The sequence below is a fragment of the Empidonax traillii genome, unplaced genomic scaffold (assembly GCF_003031625.1).
Source record: "Empidonax traillii isolate 1590-97213 ecotype Southwest subspecies unplaced genomic scaffold, ASM303162v1 scaffold342:size1861417, whole genome shotgun sequence".
NCBI lineage: Eukaryota > Metazoa > Chordata > Aves > Passeriformes > Tyrannidae > Empidonax > Empidonax traillii.
The window spans coordinates 1222527-1249184 of record NW_020955535.1 but is presented as its reverse complement, the minus strand read 5'-3'; the positions used below and the strand labels follow the sequence as shown (position 1 = coordinate 1249184).

Below are 26658 nucleotides of genomic sequence, written 5' to 3'. Positions count from 1 at the left end.
AATTTATCTCAGATAAGGCAACAGAAATGCTCCCTTTCTCCCCTCCAGCACCATTCCACGGAGCAGAAGCTCTCTCTGCCCCATCCTGGGGAGGTCTGTAACACATCCACCAATTTTACAAAACATGTCACCGCTGGGCAGCACATGCAACAGAGGCATAGTAAGAGCATCCTTATGCTGTAGTGATTAATTATCCAGAGCAAGCAACCAACCTGGCAATAATGAGTGCTCAAGCTACATCAAGGTGACCAGAATTGAGTCTGTTTCCCTTCACATCCAGTCCTTCCTGCAGTGCTACCCAAAATCCATTCAGGAAATGGAGCAGCAAGCGGCAGATGTCAGCAGAGCAGTTTACAAGCTGCAGCATTGCTGAGCTTCAGGTACAATCCCAGAGCTGGCACAATCCCCACACAAGTAAAAATGGATCCTCAGTGCTCAGTTTCCAAAGTGCCCAGGATATTATTTACTGGTGACAGACCATCAAGCAGGGTGGGATATGGCCACAGAAATGACTCTCCTGCACCCGCAGGACTCAGCTGCTAATGGAGGCCTAGAGAGCCCTTGTCCTCCAGTGTGGACAAAGTTGCCCCTGTTACCATGTCCCTGCTATCTCTGCACAGAGAATCATTGATTCACAGACTTGTGTAGGTTGGAAAATACCTCGAAGATCATTTAGTCTAACAACTAACACAGCACTGTCAAGTCCACCACTAAACCATGTCCCCAAGTGCCACACCTACACATCTTCTAAATAAAGGTGACTCACCACTTCCCTGGGCAGTCTGTTCCAATGCCTGACCACCCTGGTCAGACCAGGTAGTTCAAAACCCCATCCAACCTGGTCTTGGACACTTCCAGGGATGGGGCAGCCACAGCTTCTCTGGGCAACCTGTGCCAGGGCCTCACCACCCTCACAATAAAGAATTTCATCCTAATGTCTAATCTAGATCTACCCTCCCCCAACTTGAAGCCACTCCCCCTCGTCCCATCACTATATGTCCTTGTCAAAGGTCCCTCTCCAGGTCTCTTGTAGCCCCTGGTTTTCTGAGCTGTAAGCACACATTGATGGCTCATGTCCAGCCTGTTATCCACCAGCCCTCCCAAACCATTCTCCTTAGGGCTGCTCTCAATCCATTCCACGCCCAACCTGTATTTGTGTTTGGGAATGCCCCAGTGCACATGCAGGACTGTGCACTTGCCCTTGTTTAACTTCACGAGGCTCTCACAGTACTGGTAATTAACTGTAGATATTGACACCTATTTTTACTGTCACTGCTATTGATATTAATGATAATAATCATTGTTATTCCTCTGGTAATTAGAATAATAGAGTTATTGTTGATATTACATGGTGTGGTCATTGACCTGTAACCCTGAAGCACCTCAGAGTGCTGGTCACTGGGGAGGACATCCCTCTTCCAGGTTTCCTCTGAGCCAAGCCAGCCACGGTGGCCCAAGCCTCAAAGCACAAGCCACGAGACCACTTGGGGAGATGGTGAACGGAGGTGGAAAGGTGGGGACACGAGACATGTCATCACCCTGGCACAAGTGAATGGGCATTAGTGTGCAAGTCGAGGAGCCAGGAGATCCAGACCTGTTCCCATCTGCACCACAACCTTCCTGCACGACCTCCAAGCAGGTATTTGGAAATCCACTGGGGACAGGAGGCAGCTGCAGGTTACAATGCTTAGTTGTTGGTGTCTCCGTGGGTGTTAGTGCCTGATCTCACGTTACAGCCACCAAGGAGCTGATGAGCACTGTCACTGGAGACTAATTAGCAATTTAACTGGGTGAATGTACAGCTAACCCACCTGCCTAAACAAAAGCACCAGGTGTTATTTGAGATGCTTGGATGTACCTCTGACTGAAACCCACAGAATCTCTTCATGGTGCGGCCCCTCACCAGTTACATGAAGATGCTGGAGCTTGCTCCTCTACAGCTGAGTGTTCTGACATGCCACCCCCCATGCCAAGAGGAGCCCAGAGCTCTGCACTTGACTGACAGACTTCAGTTGTATCACTAACAACCCAACAGGGGTTTTTTTGTGGTAAAACCACGATGCTCAGCCCCTGACTTAACTCAGTCCTGGCCTTCTATACGAACCTCACATCTGGGTGGAAATCCCAAGGGAAACCAAATACCACATCTATATTTTGCATGGATTTGCACACTTCAACCCCTCCTGGAAGCCTGTAACATCCACAGGTGAGAAGATAGCACAGCTCCCTGTGCTGACCACACTCAGTGACAGCACCTACCAGTCAGGAACACTGCAGAAAATTCTTCTGGTCACCCTCTGCTCCCCAGGAGTGACACATGAGAAAAGACTCCCCTTGTTCTTCCCCAGATGTGCCACAGGTTGTAACAGAGACCTTCCAATGTCCACTTCAACCTGAATTATCCCACAGTCATAGGCTCCCACAACAAAGCATGGATGCCTGATGTGAACATGGTGCCACCAGTGTGACCTCATGTCAGGAAGGGCTCTTTAAGGGGCAGTTTTTGTTGATTATGGAATAGCATCAGTCGTGCCACTTGTCCTTCGTTCACATCTCCTCTGTGCCAGGAGGCCTGGGGGACTCTGCCCTGACAGCAAAGCCCAGGTTGGCCCATGCAGACTTGGCTGTGGAAAGCCTGCCAAGGTGTGGCACAGCACCACCTTCATCCAACGCTGGGCAACAGCACAGCAGGGCCAGGGAGTTGCCTTTGGTCCCCCTCCAGCAGGTCATTGACCTTCCTGCTTCTGAACAGGGCTTTTAGCAACAGGACCTGTGAGCAGTATTTATGTGTGAGCCAAGGAGATAACAACAGTCAACCCATGTCCAGAGAAGGGCAACAGAGCTGGGGAAGGGTCTGGAGCACAAGTCTAATGAGAAGAAGCTGAGGGAGCTGAGGGGGCTCAGCCTGAAGAAAAGGAGGTTCGAGGGGGACCTTATTACTCTCTTCAGCTCCCTGAAAGGAGGTTGTAGCCTGGTGAGGGTTAGTCTCTTCTCCCAGGTAACAAGCGACATGACAAAAGGAAATGGCCTCAAGTTGCACCAGGGGAGATTTCAATTGGATATTATGGGAAAATTCTTCCTGGAATGGGTAATCAGGCATCAGAACTGGCTGCCCAGGTAAGTGGTTGAGTCGGCACCCCTGGAAGGATTTAAAAGATGTGTAGATGGGGCACTTGGGGACATGGTTTAATGGTGGGCTTGGCAGTTCTGGGTTAATTGTTGGACTCAATGATCTTCAAGGTCTTTTACAGCCTAAATGACTCCGTTACAGCCGCCTTTCCTTCTGTGGTTCACGAGGATGATGAAGCCCTGGACTATGACCACACAACCACTGTCTCCTTATCCCAGGAGTTAACACTGGTGATGGTTGTTCCACGGAGCTCGTGATTTTCTCCTCTTGGCCCAGAGCCACGGGAAGGACTCTGTTACTCAGTGCCCTGTTTAATCATTTACACCAGGGCAAAGGTGGGACAGACACTGTATTCCCAGGACCTCAGGTCTGTCACTGACGGTTCTCCCAGCCTGCCCATCCTGCTTCTGCAACTCCACACCAGTCTGGCCCAGGGACTCAAACCCTGCTGTGGCAGGTCCTCTGGGAAAGCTGAGTTATTTGGAGGGGTTTCAAGCCGCTGTTTGAAACACATCCAGCCACTGATCTCCCAGGTACTGCCATTCCTGTGCTTCACACTCTGTGCCTACTTGACACACACCCAGTTTTTGCCCTCCCCACCCAAGGAGAAATTAACACCTTCCCACCCACGAGACTCCCTATCACGCCCAGGGAGCCCTGGCCGTTACCTGTTGACCTGCCAACAAACGCAATCTCTGTGCCACATTGCTGACACTCGCTTTGAGCCCCAGAATGTGCCAGTGGATACTCCTGCTCCCTCCCCTGGAGTCAGGAGCACCTCTGCATTCCCCATCCTCGGTGCCATGCGTTGGATGAATTCACATTCCTGGTGGGTGAGTCCCTGGATCAAGGAGTTCTCTGAGTGTCATTCCCCAAATCCTCCGCTCGCAACCCCAGAGCCACAAGCACTGCAAACACTGTGGGAACAAGAGCATCAGTAAGACATAAACAGGAGGACTAATAGGAACCTGTATGTCACAGGTGGGAGGGCCTTGTTTCCAAAGTAACTGGGTGGATCTTCAAAGCACTGAGAGCGGGACTGGGAAGGATGTGAGGAGGTGACCTTGTCCTTCCCTCTGCCCCAAGAGAAGATCAAGCGTGCCTGAACGAGCCCTGAGAGCTCCCAGGTTACCCTGCCCTTGGAACATCCAGGCCCACAACATCTGTTGCCTTCAGCTCTGCCAAGTCCCTGCCTCAGTCTCCCAGCCTGTGAAAGGAGGAACTCACAGAACCAGTGGATCCATTGCTGGGTTATTGGACACAAAGGAAGAGGGGAGGGGAACCTTTGGGTGGGGATTGATGATTCACAAACACGAGGTGAAAAGCAATAAATGAGCATGGACTGTTGTGCACGTACGGGTGTTTACACCTGCTGATGTTGATACAGCTACAGAGTTGCACAAGAGGATCCCTTTGTGTGCACATGTGCACATTCGGTTCTCCTTGTGCTCCTCCCAGCATAGCATGAGCATTTGCCTCGCAGAGAAATTCCCAGGGCAGGGATCAAAACCAGGTTTCCAAGAGGTACTAGGTATCTCCTTTTAACTCGTAGCAAGCCTTGCTTTTTTTATCCTATTTGGCATGGAAAAGTGTGGGAATCACAGTGCTGGATTTCCAAAAAAAAGGTCAGCATTTGGTAGATTGGGCCACCGTCCTACTTCAATCAGGAGAGTGGCAAGAGGATCATTATTTGTATCCAATACTGCATATATCTGACACTCGTGTGAGCACACGACTGCAAGTACACCCAAAAGGGTATTTTAAAAAGGGCAGCATTTTCATGGCGCTGATACCCTCAAGATTTGAACTCTACTGCTCTGGAAGACATCCTGAGCCTCCAAAGCTGGTTTATGTGGGTCCAGGTCTCTGGTCAAGAAGAGAGTCTGATTGGAGATGGGAGGTGATGAAGGCTCCAACACGGGCTGTGGGTACCAGAGCCCTTTGGGTGCTGTGGCTCCGGCACAGGCCAATTCCAGCTCTCTGAAACCATGGATGGGCTGCACCTCTGCTGGAAAACGTGGAGAGCCACAAGCAAAGTGAGGCTGAAAACCAGGCTTTTAAGCCCAGATGCTCTCCTGCACTGTAACATGCGTTACAGCAATACATCCCAGAAACCTCCAGTGACTCCAATTTGCCAAAGGAGCAGGGAAAAAAAAAAAAACAAAACCAAATTCAAATAGGATTTTTTCCTCAAATTGGAACAATAGTTTTGGCACCTGCCAGAAGGCCAGAGCAAACTCAGCTGGAATTGGTTCAGCGTCCTATACCTTATTATGTTCCTAATTTAGCTCTTAAGTCACTGCTTCAGTCACTGCTTAGAACACTAAACCTGTGTCATTAAATCATCTCACAGCCCTCCGGGGAACAGATAAGGCTCAGGATGGCCTCTCAGCATTACTGTGCAATTTAGGTCTGTTTAATTCCTGTTAGCTGAGAAATATGATGAAAATGTATCTAGGAGACCAGTAATCAGCCATACAGCTTCTATTCTTGACAGAGGCACAAGCCCAGCTTTCCACTGATAGTAATTGCTGAAAACTGGGACCTCATAATTTATCCAAGGCACTTAAGAGCTTGATATCTGCTGTTCTTCCGGCACGGAAAAGCAAAGTTTAAATATAAAACCTGCCTTGAAAAGTTCTGTGCAATCCAATCAGCCAGTAAATTTCTTACAGATGATAGCACGGTGATCCCACTGTAATCCAATGTTTCATAAATGTCTTAGGAGATTAAGGCATCATTTTCTGCCCAAATGACAGTGGAGATTCACATCTCTGCAGAGTAAACACTGGCAACACTTGCATAAGAGCCAGCAATATTGTTAAAATTCTCCTCTGTGCTTCCTTACAAGGGCAATTACATAACCAGAAGCCTTCATCTATCAAAATAAATCCCTTTCATTGAACAAGATGCTGTGGTGTAAGTGTACAAGCACACATCCATGGGAAGGAAGGGAAGGTGGCTGGATTGCGTTGTCTGACTGACCTGGAAAGAGGATTTTAACTCTGCAATGACTCATCCCTGCTGGCTATTCTTCTTGGTTGATTTCTAGCTCTGATTCATGAATCACAGTCCTCAGCATGCCAGGCACTGGGCTTACAGTCACACGTGCCCCATCCTTTACAGTAGACAAGGACTGCACCTGCAGAGGAGAAGGGGTCAGAGCAAGGCTCGGGATGAAAGACTTGCAGGTGCAGAACTGCCAGAGAACCCTCACCACGTGGCTGCCGAAATTTTGAAGAATTAAGCTGCTGTCCCACTCAGCCAAGCTCCCTCAGGGACCAGTAGTTCTGCTGCTCCCTCTGCCACAGGGTCCCTTAGTTCCCAGTTTATCCCAAGCCTCAGTGATGTCTACCAGTGAGGGCAATTCCTGCCTGGACCTCGAGGTGATGGCAGACAGGAGCAGGGGTCTGCACTTGAGCTTGTCATCCAGGTTCCGTAGCATCCACAGGGATGAGATGTCCTAGCCATGCCTGTTTCTCTCTGGCTATGGAGGGTGAATCTGCCACAATCTGCAGCACCTCAGCTACTCCTGTGCACAAGTTCTGCAAACAGGTACAGCAATGGGCACCTTTACCACCTCCTGATACTACACACAGCAGCTACCCCAGGAAACATCACATCAAGAGCCATGTACGTGTCCGGAAGGACCATGTCCAGTTATAAAACCACCAAATGTGCTAACTAACCTGGAATAAAAGATCCCTGCTGTCTGCTCCCTAACAAGGCACCCTGGGACAGCCTGGGCTCTGACCCAGTTTGCTGCCTCACAGGAAAGCCGTGGGATCTTTTGCCCTCACTGGGGCTTCCCCTGGAGCTGGTAGCTCGGATTAGCACATGTGCATTGCCCTCAGGGGAGATAAGGCCAGACTGTAAAGCGGTTCTTAGGACACCCATCAGGGTTTGGGATAGGCCTCATGTCTCTGTTCTTCTTATTGCCTCCCATGATGCATCTCCAAGGGGAAAATTAGGGACAGAAAGGACCGGATTCAACACGCATGGTCTCCTCCGAGGCAGCTGAGGAGGGATGTAATTCACTGAAGTGCCTTCCCTCAGCAGGAGAAACCTTCCTGACAGCTGGTAATGAAATAGCAGGAAACAGTATTTTCCTGCTCAGGCCTGGCAAGCAAAGGCACAGAGGGGGGAATTTTGGCAGAGTTCCTCTAGGAGAGCAGAAGGTAACGTGATAATTGGATGAAGGCAAATGGGGGGCAAGGAGAAGGAGGCCATGACAGCAAGGTCTCCAGGGAGGAGGACAGAGTCTGCAAGACAGCTTGGGACAAAGCTGGGAAGGGAAGACAAGGAGCACAAGAAAGAAGAGATGGAACCAGGAAGAAATGGGGCAGGAAAGGAGGGGCAGGACATGGGATCCCCAGAGAGTTCCCACCAGGGGTAGACACACAGAATAGCTGTGATCTGCTGGTGTGTCTGGGCCTCCTAAAGGGACCATCTTCCCTACAGAGTAAAAACATGAAACCAGATGAGTTTATTTCTGAAAAGATCCTACATCATACTCAGGCTCATCCACTTCTTATCTCAAAGTCCCCCGTTATCTTTCACTGCCATTTCTCTGCCTTCATTTCAGTTCCCTTGGGTTTCGAGGCTAAAAAATGCAGTGTCATAGAACCACTGAATGGTTGGGGTTGGAAGGGATCTTCAGGACCATCTCATTCCAAGGTGCCTTGGGCAGGGACACTTTTCACTAGACCAACTTGCTCAGCCTGGCCTTGAACACTTCCAGGGATGGGGCAACCACAGCTTCTCTGAGCAGCCTGTGCCAGGGCCTCACCACCCTCACAGTAAAGAATTTCTTTCTAATATCTAATCTAAACCTGTCCTCTTTCAGTTTAAATCCATTCCCCCTTGTCCCCATGTCGCCTCAGCATGACCGATCTAACTCCAGCAAACAAATAAACTTCTGCCTCTGAAGCTACAGCTGGTTCTCATGAGTGGCTAAAGGAGTTGATATGACCAGCAGAGACAAGTACCAAGGCTGTGGTCCTCCTTCCCATCACCCAGGCCCAGGCCAGTGTGACCCAGCCACAAAGCCACAAAGCCATCCTCCTGCAGTGTCACAGTTTGGGTGCTCTATCAGCTCATCCAGTCCAGGACTCAGAGAGTGGGGAACTATAAGCCCAACAAGATACAAGAAAGGATCTAACAGAGCTCTGCAAATCATTCACTGCAATGAACAAGCCGTCCTTTGAGAAGTGGAACAGTGGCACGTGTTTTGAAGAGATTGGAAGGGTTTTTACTGGGAGATTTTGAAGATTGTTCGAGACTCTGCTCTGTGCGTATGTGTCCTCATAGCATTGTATTTCCATTAGTGGAGGCGCTGAAAGAGACTTTTCCTCAATCCAGCAATTCATATTTGCAAAAGTGGTAGCAACTTTGGTATCTACAATCTTTGGCACTTCACCAGACTTGGCTGAAATGTGGAGGGATTCGAAGCTATGGAAGAGCGAAGGGGAGAAAGCACATCAAGAGAAAGCAAGACAGTGTTAGCTTTTTATCCTCAGCTATTAACTGTGATATCCTGCTATTGAAGGAGCCGGCCCTGAGAAGCTCTGAAAAGATGGCTCAGTCATTTCAGAGGTTCGGGATGATTTCGCCACTTCCCCTTAGCATTTTCAGGAAAAGCCAGGCACTCAGTGGGAGGAGGGGGGTAAACACAAGGCGATTGTCTGAGTAACTTTCACATACGTTCACACAGGCGGCCGTGCCGTGAATAGACCCATTGAAAGGGGTTTCAAAGCCGGGCACGAGATTGGTCACAGAAAACAAAGTTTTTGTTGGAAAGTATTAGCCCTGGAACTAAATACCTGTTGTGCTCTGCCCACGGGAAGGCGGCAGCTTATCTCCCCAGCAGCGAGAAAGCAACACAACCCCGCCAGCAAAACAGCAAACAGCAGTGGGGTTAATCAATAACACCCAAAAAAGAGACAGTGCAGGAACAAGCTGTTAATGCTGTACTCAGAGGCCAGACCCGCTCTAGGAAGCCACTTTCAAGCACTGGAGGAGGAGACAAGAAAAGGCTCTTAAGATCAATTACTCTTTGCAAATGATCCCCTGTGAGGGTTCCGTGGGTTCGGGGAAGGTGACACCCAGGTTATGGTGAAAACCAGTGTTCCCTCTCCATCCTCCCAGACCCAGCAGGGTAAACGTGATGCTTGGGACAGTAGAAATGTCAGAGACTGCACCAGGCAGAAGGAAAAATACAAGGAAAACTGCTGATGCTGCAGCCGAGGGGATTGAAAAGCTGAGCTGACTTAGAGCAGGTCACTTCCACAGAGTTTGCAAACTGCCTTGGAATTATCCGGTCAAATGAGCGTTAGATAAGCAGAGAGTCCTTTTGGGCCTTCGGGGGAATTCAAACAAGAGGGTTATTCAGCAGCTGGGTGATGACTAAAACCTTGTGAGGCAGGTGGGGGATAAATCCCTGCTGTGACCCGAAGACTGAGCTGGTGCGGAAGGGCAGGCTGGGAGGGTACCTGAGGAAACCCAGATGGCTGAGCTGGGGCAGGGTCCAACTCCATGTCCATCCTGCCCAGCCACCACATCCCCGAGCTCTTTCAGGAACCTGATTTCAAGATGGGATTTTTTTTTTTCTCTAGTTTATTTCTCAGCCAGGTTTCCTAAGTAGCCAGGAAATCCCCTTGTGCAATGACTGTGCATGACTGCAACTCTGCCCCTGCCCAACCCTGCCAACCCAGGGTTTTCAGAAGTCCTAAGAAAGGTTTTTCCTAAGCATGGTGTGAAAGTGGATGGGCAAGGAGAGAGAGGTGTTTGGGATCAAAGGGTTTAAGCAAAGCACGGGCTCACAGTCCCTCTTTTCCCTCCATAACTCCAGGGGACAGGAACAAGTCTCATCAAAAAAGCTGAAAGATGTCAACCCATCAACACACATCTGATTGTGGAGATGTGCAGGAGATAGAGAGTATTCCCATCTGGTGGGGACCACCTCTGCTGTGCCTGCTCTGGGACCGTGATGAACACACTGAGGCTGTGCTGGAGAGAACCACATCTGCGGTCTGGCATAGGGCTATCCTGGGAGAGAGCCTGGCTGGAGATGGAGAGGGCTGGGAGACAGGAGCCTGTGCGTCACTGCAGAGCTGGGCAAGCTGCCTGTTCCCTAATGCCTCCAGTTCTGGCAAAAACTAGGATACAGCTCTGTCCCCACGTTGGGCTCTGGAATGACTGATGGAGGCTGAGATGTGTGTGAGCCACCACAGGCCTGTCCTTGTGACCCTTGAGAAGGAAAGGGGCACTGTTTCTCCTGCAGCAGTGCCACCTACACCAGCTGCTGATGATTCAAAGCCTATCAGTGAGGTTATTGAAGGACACTGAAGTAATTTCTTTCCCTTCCTCTTACTTTCCTCGCCTTGTCCAAACAAACACCTAGTCTTCCGTGTGCAGTCTGAGGACCATGGAATAACTTAGGTCAGAAAGGACCTCTGGGCATCCCCAGTCCAATTTCCTGCTCTAAGAAGGGTTATCTTCAAACTTGGATTAGGATCTTACCCAACTGACTTCTGGTTATCTCCAGGTGTGGAGATAGCACAGCATCCTGTGCACCTACTCTCTGAGTGAAAAATGTTTCCTCTGCTGTTCCAGGAACTGTTTCAGAAATGTTCAGACTGAAGAGAATGGGGACGTTTTGTGTGGATGCCCCAGAAGGAACAAATGGCAGGGAAGGGCTGCACAAGCAGCGCATCCTGGTGGCACCTGGTAGAACAAGTCAGCAAGATCCCAGCACATCTCCATGCACCATCTTGGGACACCCAGGATAGGACACAAAGGCCAGGGAGTAAATCCTGGTGACTTGGAGACATGGGACAGGATGGAGAGGTTCAACAGGTGACATCCCATGTCACCCACGGCTTTGCAGGGAACCCTGGACAGATGGCTTGGACACAAGTGTTTTGGTGCCTAACTGGTGGGTACACACTGGTGCTTGTGGGCATGAAGGTCTGGATGCACTGAGGGACAAGAAGATTTGTTTTGGGTTGGGTTTAAAATTTAATCAGTTCCCAACAAGTTCTCTTATTTGTCAAATATCTGCATGAGCAGCAAGAATAAGCTCTTGCACTTTTGGCAGCAAATCTTTAAGTATTTTCTGATGACAACTAAACTTTCTCCACTCCATTTCATGTGTCTGCTCAGCTCTGCCTGATAAATTGGCTCCCACATCTCCGTCTCTGCTGAGCAAAAACTGATTAGGAGCAAACCTAAGAGAAACAAACAATAGAAGTTTCCTGACAGTTTGGAGATGAAAGGGTGCTTTTAAATCATTAAGAAAACAAGTGGGGGAGGGGGAGTTTCTTGCTCCAAAGCAGGAGCCCAGATCAGCTTTTAATTATTTCCTCGCCCCTACAACCCAAACTAGGAAATTATTGCCCCGGCTGGTTGAGCCCATTGTGGCCCAGAAGAGAGGGCAGGAGGCTGCAAGACAGGATGTCTGGGCTCCCTTCTGACTCTGTCCCTGAACCGCTGTGGGAAACACGGCTCAGCGCTGCTCCTGGTGGGCTGAGCCTGCCCGATCTCTGGGTTTGTGCAGCACGTGTCGCTGCAGCTGCGGTTTTCACTGACCGACCACTGTGGCACTCTAATGTTTCCTCGTCTTCTGGAAGTGTCAGGAAGATTAGTTGGTGTTTGCTCAGGGCTGGACAGATGTGAAGGGAGGGGAAAGGTTCCCTGCCAGCTCTTCCTTCTCACGGAGCAGTTGTAATTCTCTCTCATGTTTTCAAGCCCTGACAGGATCCCTGTGCTTGCCTTTGACTCTTCCCCTCCTGTGGCCCTTGCAGACCAAGGTCCCAGAGCACAGCTTCTCCACTCAGGGATTGGGCAGCAACATCTCTCTGGGCAACTTCCATAGCCCCTTTAGGCACTGGAAGGTGCTCTAAGGTCTCCCTGGAGCCTTCTCTTCTCCAGGTTGAATAACCCCAGCTCTCTCACCCTGCCTCCAGAGCAGAGGTGTTCCAGCCCTCAGAGAACCTTCATGGCCCAAGCTCCACTCTGGATGAACAGAGGAACATCCTTATCCCCAAAGCTGACTTGGCCATCAGCCCTGGGGCATAAGAAGTGCCCTTCACCCCCACCAGCTCTCCCTGCCTTCCTCGGACTGCCCTTGGGCCAGTGCAGGCAGCACAAAGTCCCTTTGCCTGAGACACTCCCCTTGTGAGGGGGAATTGAAAGTGGTGACACAGCACCACAGGTGACCCACACCCCAGCGCCACCACAGCGGGTGGGTGCAGGGCAGCCTGGCTGAGCACACTCTGCAATGCAGCAGCCTTTGCTCCATGGGTGGCCAGCCAAGAGCTGCACTGGCTCAACAGCACGAAGCCAAGCCAGGACCTGCCTCTGGCAGGGACATCCCATTTGACTCAGCTGTGGTGCCACTGGGCTCTTCATCCCTCATACTGAGCACCGTCCGCATCCATCGAGCTCCTCCAGGTCTGCTCCAAGCTGCCAGTCTGCAGCTGGGCTGCCCTGTCCCACAGGTTCCTTCTGCTGAGTGGGCACAGGTCAGGGTATAACACATGCACAGCTTGTAGGAAGCACCAGACAGACCAAGTGTGGCCACACTGGTAACTCCTGCAGCCCCACGAGACTGGGTATGTCAGGAGCTCTGGTTCTGTGGCCATGTCCTATGCTTGGCAGAGCTTCCCTTCCCACCATATCCTCATCTTCTCCCCAGCTGACACCCCTTCATGCTTCCCTTTGCTCCAACCCCTTCTCTAAACCACAAATACAGCAAGCACATGCTGCTCTGTTCCACTCTGCCTCTCCAGAGAGCTGTGGCCCTTTCTCCAAGCCAACACTGCCATAGGGACAAACACTGTGGTTTAAATGAGCCCCGTGGGCAACAACCACTGTGAATGCAGAAAAGCAGCACCACGGGGCCTGCAGAGCTGAACTACTGTTTGAGAAATTAAGAAATCCTATTTTGTGTGACTCTGCATTTGCCCTGCTCCACTCCCTCTATGCTGCCTAAAGCTTACACGTTGCCATGGATTCACCCCCAGGAATGAGAGGCAGGTGAGCTCTGAACTAGCTCTGCCCCCTCACATAGCCCAATGCCTGCAAAATTCCACACTACCATCAGCTGCTGCTGGGTGCTGCTGCTCAAAGTGAAGCATTCCCACAGTTGGAGCGAGGTTTTGTGAGGCCTTGACCCACAGGACTTTTTTAAACCTTATCCTTAACATAACCAAAAGGAGGGCAGGAATCTCAGCAGTCGAGGGGACCTTCATCCAGACAAGCTTCAAACAGTTCCAAAACCTTTTCCACGAGGAAGGTTCTGGAGTGACCCTGCCACGAGCTGCCTCTCTTCATCCCAGAGCCTCCTCTGGGGCAAGGCTCCTGCTGTTGCCAAACTTGCCAGCTCTGACAGGGGACAGCAGTATGAGGCATCAAGAAGAATTCATGCAGGATGCATCCACCTCTCAAGAACAGGGAGCTGCCTCCTGGCATCTGGGCACACTCAGACAAGAAGCAAATGAGACTCTTGTTATTAAGAGGAAAAGAGTTTCTTCAATGCACTGTGATGCCTGGCCATGGCTTGCCAGTTGGCACTGGAGCAGTTGCCATGGCACTGCAAAGTTGGAAAATTTCTGGACTAATCAGGATTAATCACAGAATCACAGAATGGTTTGGGTTGGAAGGGATCTTCTAGACCATCTCATTCCAAGCCCCCTGCCATGGGCAGGGACACCTTCCACTAGAACAGGTTGCTCCAAGCCACATCCAACCTGGCCTTGAGCACTTCCAGGGACGAGGCAGCCAAAGATTCTCTGGGTAACCTGTGCCAGGGCCTCCCCACCCTCACAGTAAAGAATTTCTTCCTTATACCCAACCTGAATCTACCCTCTTTCAGTTTGAAGCCATTCCCTTTGTCCTGTCAGTACAAGCTCCCTCATCTCCCTGGCAAAGTTTCCACAAATTTTTGGGTGCAGGAGGCAGAGATTTTGTGAGCAAGGCTGCAGAGCACCTCGTGCTCCATGTAATGGACCCATAAAGCTTCTCATGACTCTGGCTAAGAGGGACCAGTGACCAGCTGCTGTTTCAGAGTCACGGGGTTCAGGGCACATGGGGGGAACAGTGCTCAGCAATCTGCCCCCTTGCAAAACCCAGCCCTGACCGCCCCTGCCCAGCCCACAACTTCCTTTTGAGCAATAGTTTCGCTGTGCTGATTTGGAGATCTCCAGTAATGGAGAGCCTACTGTGCACCAGCTACTCCAGGTGGCTGCTCACAGTGGTCCACAGCCTCCACCACTTAAAACCAGAAGGGCATCTGACTGACTCTGAACGGCCTCTGCTCCAGATCACAGGACATGGTTTGGTTTTCTCAGTGAGGCTGGAGTGTTGTTCACCCCTTGGCACCTCCTTGTATCCATTTCATCCAGGTCAGCTCCTTCCCTTCTGCACTTCATCACTGCTTCGGGCACAGCTCTGACTTGTCATCCCCGGTGGCTGAGAACAGCCGTGCTCTGTTCCCTGCTCTGATCCTGCTCTGAAATCCCCTGGATTTCCCTCAAGGCCAGTGTTACACAAGATCTTCTCAGATGTTCAAAAAACAGAAGAGCCACCCCAGGGGTTGGAAAAGGCCAAACCAGCCTCTGCCAGGCAGGTTTCTCTCAAAGAAATCACAGTGGGGGTGCAGGACAGACACACAGGACCTGTGGATGTTAATATCTGGGGGTGTTTTTACTAGAACTCAATATCATGTGCCCTCAGAATCTCTATTGACCCCCAGCACGCACATTTTTGGTGATGACCTGGTAGTGTCAGCAGCCTGGGAGCTCAGTTTAAGTCATTCTGCCTTCTTGAAGGCCCATGGGCAGAGGTAGGTAATCTGCTCCTGGAGCATCCCATCCTTCCCAACAGAGACTGCTTTCAGCCTGGAGACGGACACTTTCACGTCACTCAGGTCCAGGCGCATCAGGTCCAGATCCCTGGAGAGACTCTGGGCAACTGCAATTCCCCTTGATGGAAGTGCAGGAGGGTGGAAAACCCTGGATCTGCCTTGTCCTCGAGTCCAAACCCCAGGCAAGTGAGCTGTTGAATCCATATGAAAACCCGACAAGCACCAAGAAGCCCAAACTCCTTAAGAGCCTTTTGCATGACCTCAGTGACCTCAGCTGCAAACCTCACCCCCACTTGTGTCTCTTCACTTGTGCCAGAGAAGCCACTTTGCCTTTCAGCTGTGAATTTCACGATCATCTCTGATGTGCCAGCACCGGCCAGGTGGGACACCACAGGATCCCTGAGCCGTGGAAGAGCCGCAGGGATGATCCACACAACGCCCAGGCTGCAGCCGGATCTGGAGAGGAGCGAGAGAGGGAGCGCTGGCGTGTGAGATCTGACAGGCTCATAACAAACCCAGCTGGCTGGCACACGCACCGAGCCCAAAACACCCCAGGCCACCCCCCTCCCACCCTCCTGATACCATCACACCCCTCTGCAGTTAATTAAAAGAGGATTAAAGCAGGCTGTAAGGACGTGGGCGATGGCTGAGGTCAAGGGGTGCCTCGCAAACCTACGCCAAGCCCCGCAGCTGGTGCTGGGACAGTGGGCTGCCTGCTGGGGATGCCAGCTTCTCCAGGAATAAGGCAGTTCTAATCCGAGACCCAGGCAATTTATCAGGGCTGCTTGCCTCTGGCAGGGATGCTCTGTACGGATTGCTGCAGGGCAGGGATTGGGATCAGGGGTATAGGAGCCTGCAGGGAAATGCTTGTGCTGCTGGGAAGAGAGCAAGCAGTGGTTATGACATTCCTCTGAGGCCTCCGTGCTGTCCTGCTGGCCCTTCCCGTGGCTTGTGTTTGGCTGTGCCTCCTTCCAGAGCTCACACCTTTATCCCACATGAGCCACATGCAACCATCCCAGCCCTGGCAGTGAGGTTCAGCTCAGGCAAGCAGCTCTGTCACAACAGTACAGGCTGTTCCTGACTGCTCCCCATTTCCCAAAATATGACTGTTCCATCAGGGCAGTGCTCAGAGGCTTTTTCCATCCAGAGTGATGCCAGGTAGACAGGTCCTTCCCACATCCAGCCTCGTAGAAAGCACTGGAAATGTTTCTGTGGGTGAGGCACAGTGCCAAGGAGTCCCTCACCTTACCTGGCCAGAGGAGGCATGGTCACAGGTGGCTGGAAGTCACCCCACACGGGGGTTAACCTTGGTATTAAAGCCTCAGCATCAGTGAGTTGCACCTTCAAGGGGGACACTTCTTCACAAGGAAGTGGGGAACCCCCTGGCTCACTCTGAGGGCACTCCTGCCTCGTGCAGAGGTCTCCAGGAGCAGATTAAATGGCATGTGATGGCAGCTCCCACATGTAGAGAAGCAGAGGGCAAAGCTCAAGAGGAAGGGCAAATGGAGAGACTGTGGGAGCTGGAATTTGCTGGCACAGAGACAAGGCCACAGGTCCAGGTCTGAAACTCAGCCCTGAGTGACAGGACACACTGTGTGGCGGCAAGAGAAGAGATGTCTCAGGCTGGTGGATTGACCAGACTGGACCAATGTTCCTGCTGGGAACCCTCCTCCTCTTGGCTTGTGTCACTGAACGGAGAACTGACCTGTAGGATGCAAGCTGGTTCCTTGTCAGCAGCTTCATGGCCCACCCAAGCCTAAAACACGGGGCCAGTCATGGCACCCAACGCTCCCCATTTGACCCAAATCAGTCTCACATCCCCTAAAGCATTTCAGTTCAGCCCCAACCCACCTTTTTCAGAGTGGGTTGGCTAAAACAAGCCTGAAGAGCTAAGTGAAGTTCCTCATGGTCTTTTCAGCTCTTTCTTTTACAAATTCATTGCCTTTCCCTCCATCACCTACAGGACCCCTGCTCCCCTACAGCAGGATGCTCCATGCAGGGCCTGACCTCTCTTTCAGGTGTTCCTAAATGCTTCCAATCATAGAATCACAGGATGGTTTGGGTTGGAAGGGACCTTAAAGTTCACCTCGTTCCAACCTCCCTGACAGAGGGAGGGAGGGACAGGAACACCTTCCACTAGATCAGGTTGCTCAGAGCCCCATCCAACCTGGCTTGGAACACTTCCAGGGATGGGGCATCCACACCTTCTCTGGGTGACCTGAGTCATCCCCAGTGACCTCAGTAATTGCTGCTGTCCCCTAACCAACCCATCCTGCTGTCACCCAGCCTTGGAAAGTTTTCTCCCTCCTTACCTTGCACTTGCCAGAGACCGGCTGATTCATCCGCTCTGCCTCAGGCATCCCACGCAGCCACTGATGATTGAGTTACTTAACAATTAAGCAGAGCCTTAAATCTTTGCAGCACTTAACATGTATTGACTAATTAATCCAAGCCTTATCTGAGGTAAGTTAGTTCAGTCTTGTGTGTAGCTTCCAAACATGCCCATGGCTGCCTCGTGGGTCGGAGGCTGAGGCAGCTCTGCAGAGGTGATGGGAGGTCCACCATCCCCACTGCCCACCCCTTCAGGGGATCCGTGCAGCGCTGCCCTTGTGCTGTGACTTCAGAGGTCACTGGGTGCAGGGGACCGCGTACCCAGCCCAGGACTCTTGCCAAACCTCCCCTCAAATGGGCTTTTCTCCTGCATCTTCTCTGGCCCTCCATGGTCGCTTCACTCCCCACTCTCCCACCCAGGGGGGCTCCCTGCACACCCAGCAGCTGAAACCAACTTGCTGGGACAAGCAACAAGCTGCCGGAGGCTCTGCCAGACCTCGAGCACGGATGGGAAAAACCTTCCCCTGGGGTCCTGCTGGCAACCACCCTCGAGCCCTGCTGATGCAGGAGGGCAAACCTGGCCTTAGGACAGTGACAGGAGAGCACAGCAGCTGCCCTGCTGCACCCTGCTCAAGCGCCAGCCGGGGGCAGCCAGGCTTTCCCCACAGCCTGCTCAGAAGGGCTGCCTCAGCCACATCAAACCCCACGTCCCCGTCTCGCTGTCAGCAGGGAACGAGGCCAGGCGTGGGAGGCAGGGAACCCGCTCCCTGCGTGGATGAGCTGCACAGGAGCTTTGTGCAGATGAGTGGGGTGGGGAGGTGCGGAGACGCACCCAAGGTTATGCAGCCAGTCCGTGGCAGGACTCGGTGCCTGGGGTTTGGGAGAGGGAAAGGGAGGGGGTTTGCAGTAGCTAAAGTTATGGGTAGGGACTCAGGGAGCTGAGCTGGGTTCCCAGCCACACAACCCCTGAGGCCTGATCCTGAGCAAATCATCTGTTTTTCTTCCAATGCAGTCACTTTAGTTCCAAGACCAAAGGAAAATCCCACATCCTTGTGCCACGTAGGTTCCCAACAATTAGCTAAGGCCAAGGCAGACATTAAAACTTTTGCCATGCCATGGGCCTCTGGCACTGGAGCACATGATTCCCCCAGCACAAGGGCAGAGACACCAGAGGTAGATGATGGTCTTTAACATAACACTGGCATCAAAACGTTTTGGCCCACCTGAGTCCTCTGAGCAGCTCCTGCCCTTTCCCTGCCTCCCTGTCACCCTTGGGTTTCAGCTCAGTGACACCCCCCTCCTGAAAAGCAGGTGATGAACCTGGAGAGACACTTGATGTGAAGGAGCTGGCAGCAGAAAGGCACTTTGTCAGCCTGGGGAGTCACAGAGCAGCCAGGTGGAAGAAAGCTTCATCTAAAAAACCTCGTTCAGAAAAGCCAGGGCCAGCAGAGTCCAGATCTGCACAAACCGTGTGGAGTCTGTAACAGCAAGGCACTGGTTTGAGTCAAAAAGCATCAACCTGCACACTATAAAGGAACCTCTGCTGCTTGTAAGGGTGCCCTTCATGTGCCCTCTGCCTTGTGCTGCTGAGGATGGGGTTCCTGCCTACCCCATGGATACACAATTTGATTGCTTTTTAACACAGCTAATAACACCAAATGCATATGAGAAACTCCCCTCCCTGTGAAATTCATCCCAGAAAATCATGAGTTGTAAAGCAGAGCAACTTGTAGACCGACACTTTTCCTCTGCGTCCTAAACCATCACATATATTAAGAGGGAATTTTTTTTTTTTCCCTCAACTGAGTATGTGCTGATCTCATTCATCCTGGGAGAAGCACGGGGTGTTCTCATCCAGGCTATACCTGGCAAGCTGCACACACTGTGACAGAGGGAGAGAACTTCTGAGCAGGCTCTGCAGTGGCTGCTGCCGGGCTCCTTGTGGCTCATTCCCGGAGACAGAGGCCGGCTCCTTCACCTGGCATTCTTGGGAGAGATGAAGGGTAAGTCAGCAAATCAGCTTCTTGCACTGCAGTCATCCTCTGCTTTCAGCCATGGCAGAATTAGCTCAGGTCGGTCTTTGCTGGTAGCCGGGCAAAAAACCTCTGCAGGGCTTTTCCCCCCCGTCTCCACCTCCCTTGGAGGGAGAGAAGGCAAGAAAATTATTTGAACGCGCTGCGTTGGAGGCAGGTTGAGCGGGAGCCGCGGTCCCCGGCACGGCTCTGCAAGCGCAGCCGGGGAAATCAACAGGGAACGTTCCTGATGCTATTTTAGACACCGGCAGAAAACGCCGGCTTAGCAACACCGAATTTGACGGGGCTGCACAAACCCCGGACCGGCGACAGCTCGCCCGAACCGCAGGGACCCCGAGCGAGCCGCTCGCACCGATGTGCGGGCTGTCCGTCGGTCTGTCCGTGTGTCTGCCAACCACGACGCTGCTTTGACATGTCAGCTGGCGAGCCGGCGCCTCTGGATGCCTCGGTGTCACGCAGGCAGCTCCGTCTGAGCCCTGGGGAGAGCAGCTTAGACCCGCTGGCCGGGGTTAAAAATGAGCCGCAGTTAAGCTGTTGAAAGGGATCCGCGCTGCCGCCAACGTGAGTGCTCCGCGCCTGCCAGGGCAGGTGGAAGTTGCATGCCTTCTCCAAGGGGGAATGCGGATCTTGCCGGGTGACTGCCGGCTCCATCGGGAGCCTCCTGGCTTGTTTGCCTAGGAGAGGATGGAAAGAGGGCATGCTGCGAGGCTGCTGCAGCCGGTGGGTGCTGCTGAAAGCAGCGTGTGAGATTAAGGGTGGTATTTGAGCATAGAGCAACCCTTGGCTTAGGAAAAGTAAGTATTGCAGGGCTGGCTACTGCAGGAAATGTCCCCTTCGTAAGTCAGGCTGTGTTTAGAGCAAAAAGAGCAATTATGCGGATTCTGCTGCAGCTCATTTTGGTCGGGTTAATTTGGGAAGAGGATGTTTGCTGGCAGCCTGGCAGACGGGTTAAGATGCAGAATTACCAGACCAGACTGGTGTTCTGAAATGGTATAATAATCCCCAGGCAGGGTTTGTTATGGTTTATCTTCTGAGATCGTCAGGAGCAGGGAGACCTTAACTTGGAGGGCTTCTTTTAATAAAATAGAAAAAAATATATATATTTTGAAAGACAGAGCCTGTTTTGCAAAGCCCAGACCCCACAATGATGGACACTGCTGATACCAGCTGTCCTGCCTTCCTTCTGAATGCCAGGCCTCTCCAGAAAGGCAGGCTCTGTCACAGGGAAGTTTTTTACCGCCCTGGTTTTGCGCGTGGTGCGTTTGTGTGTCTGTGTTTGGGGGGAAGAGGCGTGAACTGCTCCCTGTACCCCAAACCTGACTGTGCAGCCACGGAGTTACTGTGGCTGGGATGGTGGGTGTTACACAGGGCTGTGCTTCTAAAAGCAGAGCCTGGCTGGGTTGAACACGATGATCCTTCCTGGAGCTTTGGGTTTGGGCGTCTCGTACCTAAAACTGGTGCCTGTTCCTCAAAAGCTGGTGTCAAATGCCCAGGGCTCCCACGGGACCTCCTGCATGGATACAGCAAGGATGAGAGGTCTGAGCTGACATGCAGCTCGAGCAGGGGTGACATAGTGAAAATGCCACAGAGGACAGCTTGGCAGGGTTGATTCGGACAGGATGGAGATTGGAAAGGCAGGCAAATAGCAGTGAGTCCTCCTGGAGAGGAGGTGACCAGGGATCAAAAGGGAGAGATGGCACTGGTGTGTGCTGGGACAGTTCTGGGGCGTGGAGTGGGAAAGGGTGTGTAAATACACACTCAGGTGACACAGGGACTGCTCCCTGGCCTAACCCATCCCTGTCCATGCTCAGCAGTGAGTGCACAAAGCCACAAATGAGAGAGGCTGCACATTTGCAAGAAAAGGGGAATTTGCTCCTTCCCTACTTCTCTATTAAACTTCACATTGCAAACTCTGTCTCAACTCTCCTTCCACAGGGAGAACAGCAGTTGCTGCGAGGCTCATTTTTTAAAAAGCAATAGGAAAAGGAACCTAAAGCAAAACCTTCCACCAGCATAATTCTGTTTTAATTCCCAGTGGCTGCTTTCGGGACTGACCATAAGCAAACCACTCAGCAGTGTAAGGGCACGTCCTCTGCAGGAGCAGCAGCCTGCCTTGGATGGCTACTTCATTTTCTTTCACTACAGCTTTTGCACTAAATTTATGGCCTGTATTGTTTTGTCTATTGCTGTTGAGGACAAAGGGCCCTCTGTACTGAGCAACCCTATTAAAACATGCCTATTAAACCTCACCCCATGAAACCACAGGGACTGGCTGCTGTGGGCACTGGGGGCAGTCCTGCTGCTGGTACTAGAAGGTTACAAGAACCGAGCACAGCCCCACGTCGTTGTTGTCAAAAGCTGGGGGTCTGCTGGTAGGAGAGCAAGAATGCTGCATGAGGGAAGGCTCACAGCTCCCTGCCTTGCAGGAGACCTCTCAGCTGCCTTTTACCTTCAGCCTTCACCTCAGGTGAAGAAGGAGATGGAGTGAAGGCTGTCCCTTCATGGCCTGTTGACAGTTTGTCAAGCAGGGGTTGGAAGGAGGCTCCAGTTAACACCTGAGCGTTGCTGTAATTTAGTTCCTCCAGCAACCAGTGCTGGTTCGTGATTTGGATCTCTGGAAATCTCTTCACCCACCTCTGGAGCACAGGCACTGCTTTGCTCGGCAGGGATGGGACACCTGGTTAGAACCTGCTGTTGATGGGGGCACAGAATTTTATCCCTCCCGCCAGAAGGGACGAAGGCCCCACCAGCAAACTGCCCCAGGCCGCGCTGCTCTCCTGGGCTGACACCCTCAGGGTGCCTCCCTCTGCCATGAAGTCCTGTGTCACTGCAAGCTTCTCTGGGAACAAAGATCCAGACCCAAAACTAGGTGAGGGCAGAGACCTTTAACAGCCCAGAGCAAGGGGGATTAAATCACATGCAGAGCAAACCCCTCGCCAGTGGCTGCACCATACACTGAAGCAACCACACAGCCCGCAGCCCTGACACAAAACCACTGAGGGAACGGCAGCCAAATCATTTTTCTTATGAGAATGCACCATTCTTGAGCAATTTTTCCAGTACATCCCACGCAAACAGGTTTTCTTTGAACACCACACAGCAGCATTTGCCATCTCTTGCCAGCTTGGTTTTTTCCTAACTGTAGGGGTTGGGAGGGCTCTCACGTATCACTTGGTGTGTCTGTGCTGGTGGGCACAGAGCCTGAGGGGTGTATCCTCATGAAAAACCCAGCACTAAACCCTTTCATGTGACCAGCTGTGCTGAAATCATAGAATCACAGGATGGTTTGGGTTGGAAGGGACCTTAAAAGATCACCTAGTTCCAAGCCCAAGTCAGATGAAGTCCCACCTTTCTGCAGAAATCTGAGGCCTTGGACCTGGCACACACACACCACGTCCTTCCTCTTCTCATCATCACAGCAGCTTTCCCAGGAAGGGCACATTGACTCTTCCCAGCTGTCATGCAGTGGATTACACTGCAGGAGCAGCGCTGATCCTTCAACACTGGCACTAGCTTTTGTTGTCTGTGATGTTTTGCTGTATGAGCTGAATTCTTTGTGGTACAAAGAAGGATGTGGAGGGAAATGGATAGTGCCTGACCTGGAGTTTGAGCTATGATGAAAACAGGGAGATTTTAAGCCATTTTTTGCCCCAATTTATCAACTGCCATTGCACAACAGCACCTCGGGGCAGCCAGGGTGTATCACCAGATACATTAATTGGTCTTCTTAGTTAGTGGTGAGTGATGGACATGTGCTATTTGTTCATAACTAAGAGAATGAAATGGCCAGAGTCTCCCCCTTCCCACATGGGAGAGATGGAGGGATGTTTTTACAGGAGCAGCTCTGTTCCTTGGTAGACATTCCTTTTCGATCTGGGCTTGCAATCTCATCAGGTCCCTCATTTCTGTGTGCAGGAGGGAGGAGGAAGCAAAAGCAGCACAGCTTCTCCCACTTGTCTGCCCCTGGTACCCCACACACTAACCTGACTGGAAGAGCAGGGGAGAAGAGGTATTTATCCAAGATGACCTAATTAACATTTCCAGTGTTGTCTAGTTCAGTAGCAGACTGATATCCCAGTTCTCCCTTGATCCTGATCACCCTGAAAAGTCCATTAATTTTAACCTGTAGAAAAAGCACCGGGGGATATAAAACTTGAGTCCCAAACAACAAAAAAAGAGCAGAAATTGAGTATTTTCCTTTAATTGTAATGTGATGCACTGAGTAATGCTTAGAAGTGGCAAATGCCTGGGGAAAACTGTTTTATTGTCAATCAAATAGTTTTACAAGGGAGGAAAAAAGAAAAGCCAACAGCCATGGAGTCCATGGATATAGTGGATTGAGCCATGTCTCTCTGCAATGGAAGCAGATTGAGTAACCTCCAGTGCCTCCTGCCAGGTCTTTCTGAGGGTATTTGAGATAATTCTTAGCTGATTTTCAGACACAGGAGCAGCTTCTGCCTGGGATCAGGACTGTGCTATTAGCTGGGGACTCCTGCATTCACGATCAAACAAGTACCTGTTGGGAGAGGGAGAGGATGACCTGGGTTATGAGCTGGGTTCTTTGTGGTCCATGGGCCAATTTCCACTGCCATAGGATTCAGTGTGTTTTGAAAGAGAGGCGAGGGAGTTTGGGAAAACAATTCTCACATGCACAAGTCAACAGAGAAAACAGTGATAAACACACAAAATAAAACACAGCTTAACTTTGCTTTAGCAACCCGTGAAAGCCACAGCAGCAGTGCTGCCCAGGGGGGCTTGGCATGTTCTCCTCCAAAAATTAAGTAACCCCAAGAGTGAAAAAACACAGACAACTGCCAGTATATCCTGCAGTTCTCATCTGAACACTCCGAGCACCCGAATTCCCCCTCAGGCTGCAGAGCAGGCTGCTGTGGGGAAGCTTTGGCAGTGACAGTGGAGAGGCTGGATGCTTTTGGCATCCCTTTTGCCAAGCCTGTTGTGCAGCTGGGCCCGCAGCACCGCGCTGGGCACCACGGAGAGCAGTCCTGAGACTGGGCAGGAGCTGTGGCTCCCCACACACGGTACAGCATCCGCTGCAGCCTCCAGGACGCGGCCCTGGGAGCAACCGGGACGGGACACGCTGGCTCTTTGTGTGGAGTCTGGGCAGACACATCCAGGTCACTCGCTCCAGACAGCATTCCTGACCTGTGCCTTTGCTGTTTTCCAGCCGCCCGGAGGGGAGCTCGGAGCCTTGGCAGCAGCCCTGCCACAGTCCCCAGGGTCCCCTGCTGAAGCATGGCCGGAGCGTGTGGCAGCTCATGCACTTGGGAAGAGGCCACCACGTCCGGCTTGGATGTGATGTGCCTCATCCCACGGTGCCTTTTGAGTTCATCTGGGAACTCAGCTCATTCTTCCGTGGTTGAAGGGAGATCCAAGCACAGGATTCAGCTCACCCGCCCCTTCCTTCTCCTCCTCGATCCTCTAGAAAGAATAAATGTGAAAGAGGATGGAGGTCATCCACGGCCAAGGCAAGTCCATGCTAATCCCTCTCTGGAGTCTTGGCTGAGTCCAGCATTCAAGCTCTGGGAAGTATTGGGAAATGGATAATAGAGCAGGAAATGCCGGATTTTGGTAGCTGAGAAAAGGAGAGGCACACATTACCCACGCCATAGAGAGAAAGGGGAGGATTTCTCTCTCCTCCCAGGATTTGGGTGCTGGAACTGACTGGACACAAGTGTCCAGACAGTGTGAAAAAAGACTGTGCCAGCCTTCTTGTCAAGCTGACAGGGAGGAACCACACTGGGGAAAAGCCAATGGCTCGAGGATGACGGGCAGCTCATGTCGGTGCCTACCCATCCTGAGCCTGCCCCCATGGCATTTTTGGTAGACACCCTTTGATGCATTTGAGAGGGAAAGAAAATCTGTCTGACAGCCCATTCCTCTAGCAGACCTTCCCCTGTGTTTCTGAGCCCAGCTGCCCGTCTCAAAAGAGATGCCCATCTCTGCCATCCTGGAAAAAGAACCAAAAGCGCAGGATCAGCTGAAAAAGCTGAACTGGGTGCAAGCAAACCCAACACCCTCAGCAACATCCAAGAGACCGGAAACTTCGTTTGCTCTGTTTCTACACAACTGATCAATTGAAACCAATCGATGAAATGCTGTGGGTTGATGTGTTCCTGCCCCCACACCACAGGCTCTGCCTGATCCGAGCAGCAGATCGGAGCACACACAAGCACAGATCCTCCAGGGGTATCCCAAGTCCTCCTGCAGGCTTGTTTTGGCTCTGAGGAATCAAAGACCAGCTCAAAGCACTCATCCCGCTCATGGGATTTCCCATGGATGTCTAATTATTATCTAAAGCTCAAAAAGAATGGAGTTTTGACAACCCTTTCCTCCCAAGCCTTCTCCCCACATATTCTCTGAACACAGTGGGCAATAGGCTGGGTTATCTGCCATGCAGGCACGGCTCCTCAGTGCCACCTTGCACCTCTCTTTCCAAGCCCATGAGTTTAGGCTGCAGTTAAACCCTGAGCGTTTTTTCAAGCTCAGCTTCTCCAGCCTCACAGGTCTCACATAACCTCTTCCTTCCTACCTCACAGAATCACAGAGGATGCTGATTTGGAAGGGATTCACAAGGATCATCAAGTTCAACTTCTAGCCCTGCCCAGGCCATCCCCATCACATCACATGCCTGAGGGTATCACCCAAGCCCTTCTTGAGCTCTGGCAGGCTTGGTGCTGTGACCACTTCCCTGGGGGCCTCCCATGGGCCCCGATCACACTTCGCTCTTACTCATTTGAGATTTTTCTTCTAGATTTTTTTCTCCTAATTTCTTTATTTTGCCTTGCTTGTCTATGTCCCTCCAGTAGTTCACGCCTTCCTGTAACACCAAACTCAGGTCTTCACTCTCAAAGTCCTGTGATGTCTCTGCCATTCCCACCAACAACCAGCCCCCAAGGGTGGCCACCCTCCTCCTACTTCCTACCACGTCTTTGGAAGTGCTCCCCAAAAAACATCCAAAGATAAACCCCACCAGTCTCTGGTAGAAACACATCTTTGCTCCCAGCATCTGTGTAATGGTCATGTTGCCACACAACACATTGGCAAACATCGCTTTCCTTCTCCACATTTGCCTGAGCCCACCCGTTTTCCTACGTGTTAATCTTGGAATGGCAAGTGAGGGTTTGTTGCACAGCTTAGCCCAGCTGCAGCTTCTCGTCTATGGCAACAGAAACCAGCATAATAACAGCAAGGTGATGACTCATTAAAACCAATAACCTCAATAATTAGGCTTACTTAACTTTTCCAATTGTATAAACAACTGAGGAAAGAAAACAGGA

The 26658-nt window shown here is 51.6% G+C and overlaps 1 protein-coding gene across 2 annotated transcripts in view; it reads left to right on the top strand.

The window, feature by feature from the left end:
- Positions 1-19062: 19062 nt before the first annotated feature.
- The window catches only part of SLC45A4 (solute carrier family 45 member 4), a 79713-nt gene continuing 72117 nt past the window's right edge, over positions 19063-26658 (top strand). Inside the window, exon 1 of one of the 2 annotated variants that reach the window (XM_027892240.1) lies at positions 19063-19330. The gene's annotated coding sequence lies outside the window, so the exon portion shown is untranslated. Of the gene's footprint in view, positions 19331-19690; positions 19922-26658 lie in introns of those variants that run through there. The other variant, XM_027892244.1, reaches the window with a different exon arrangement.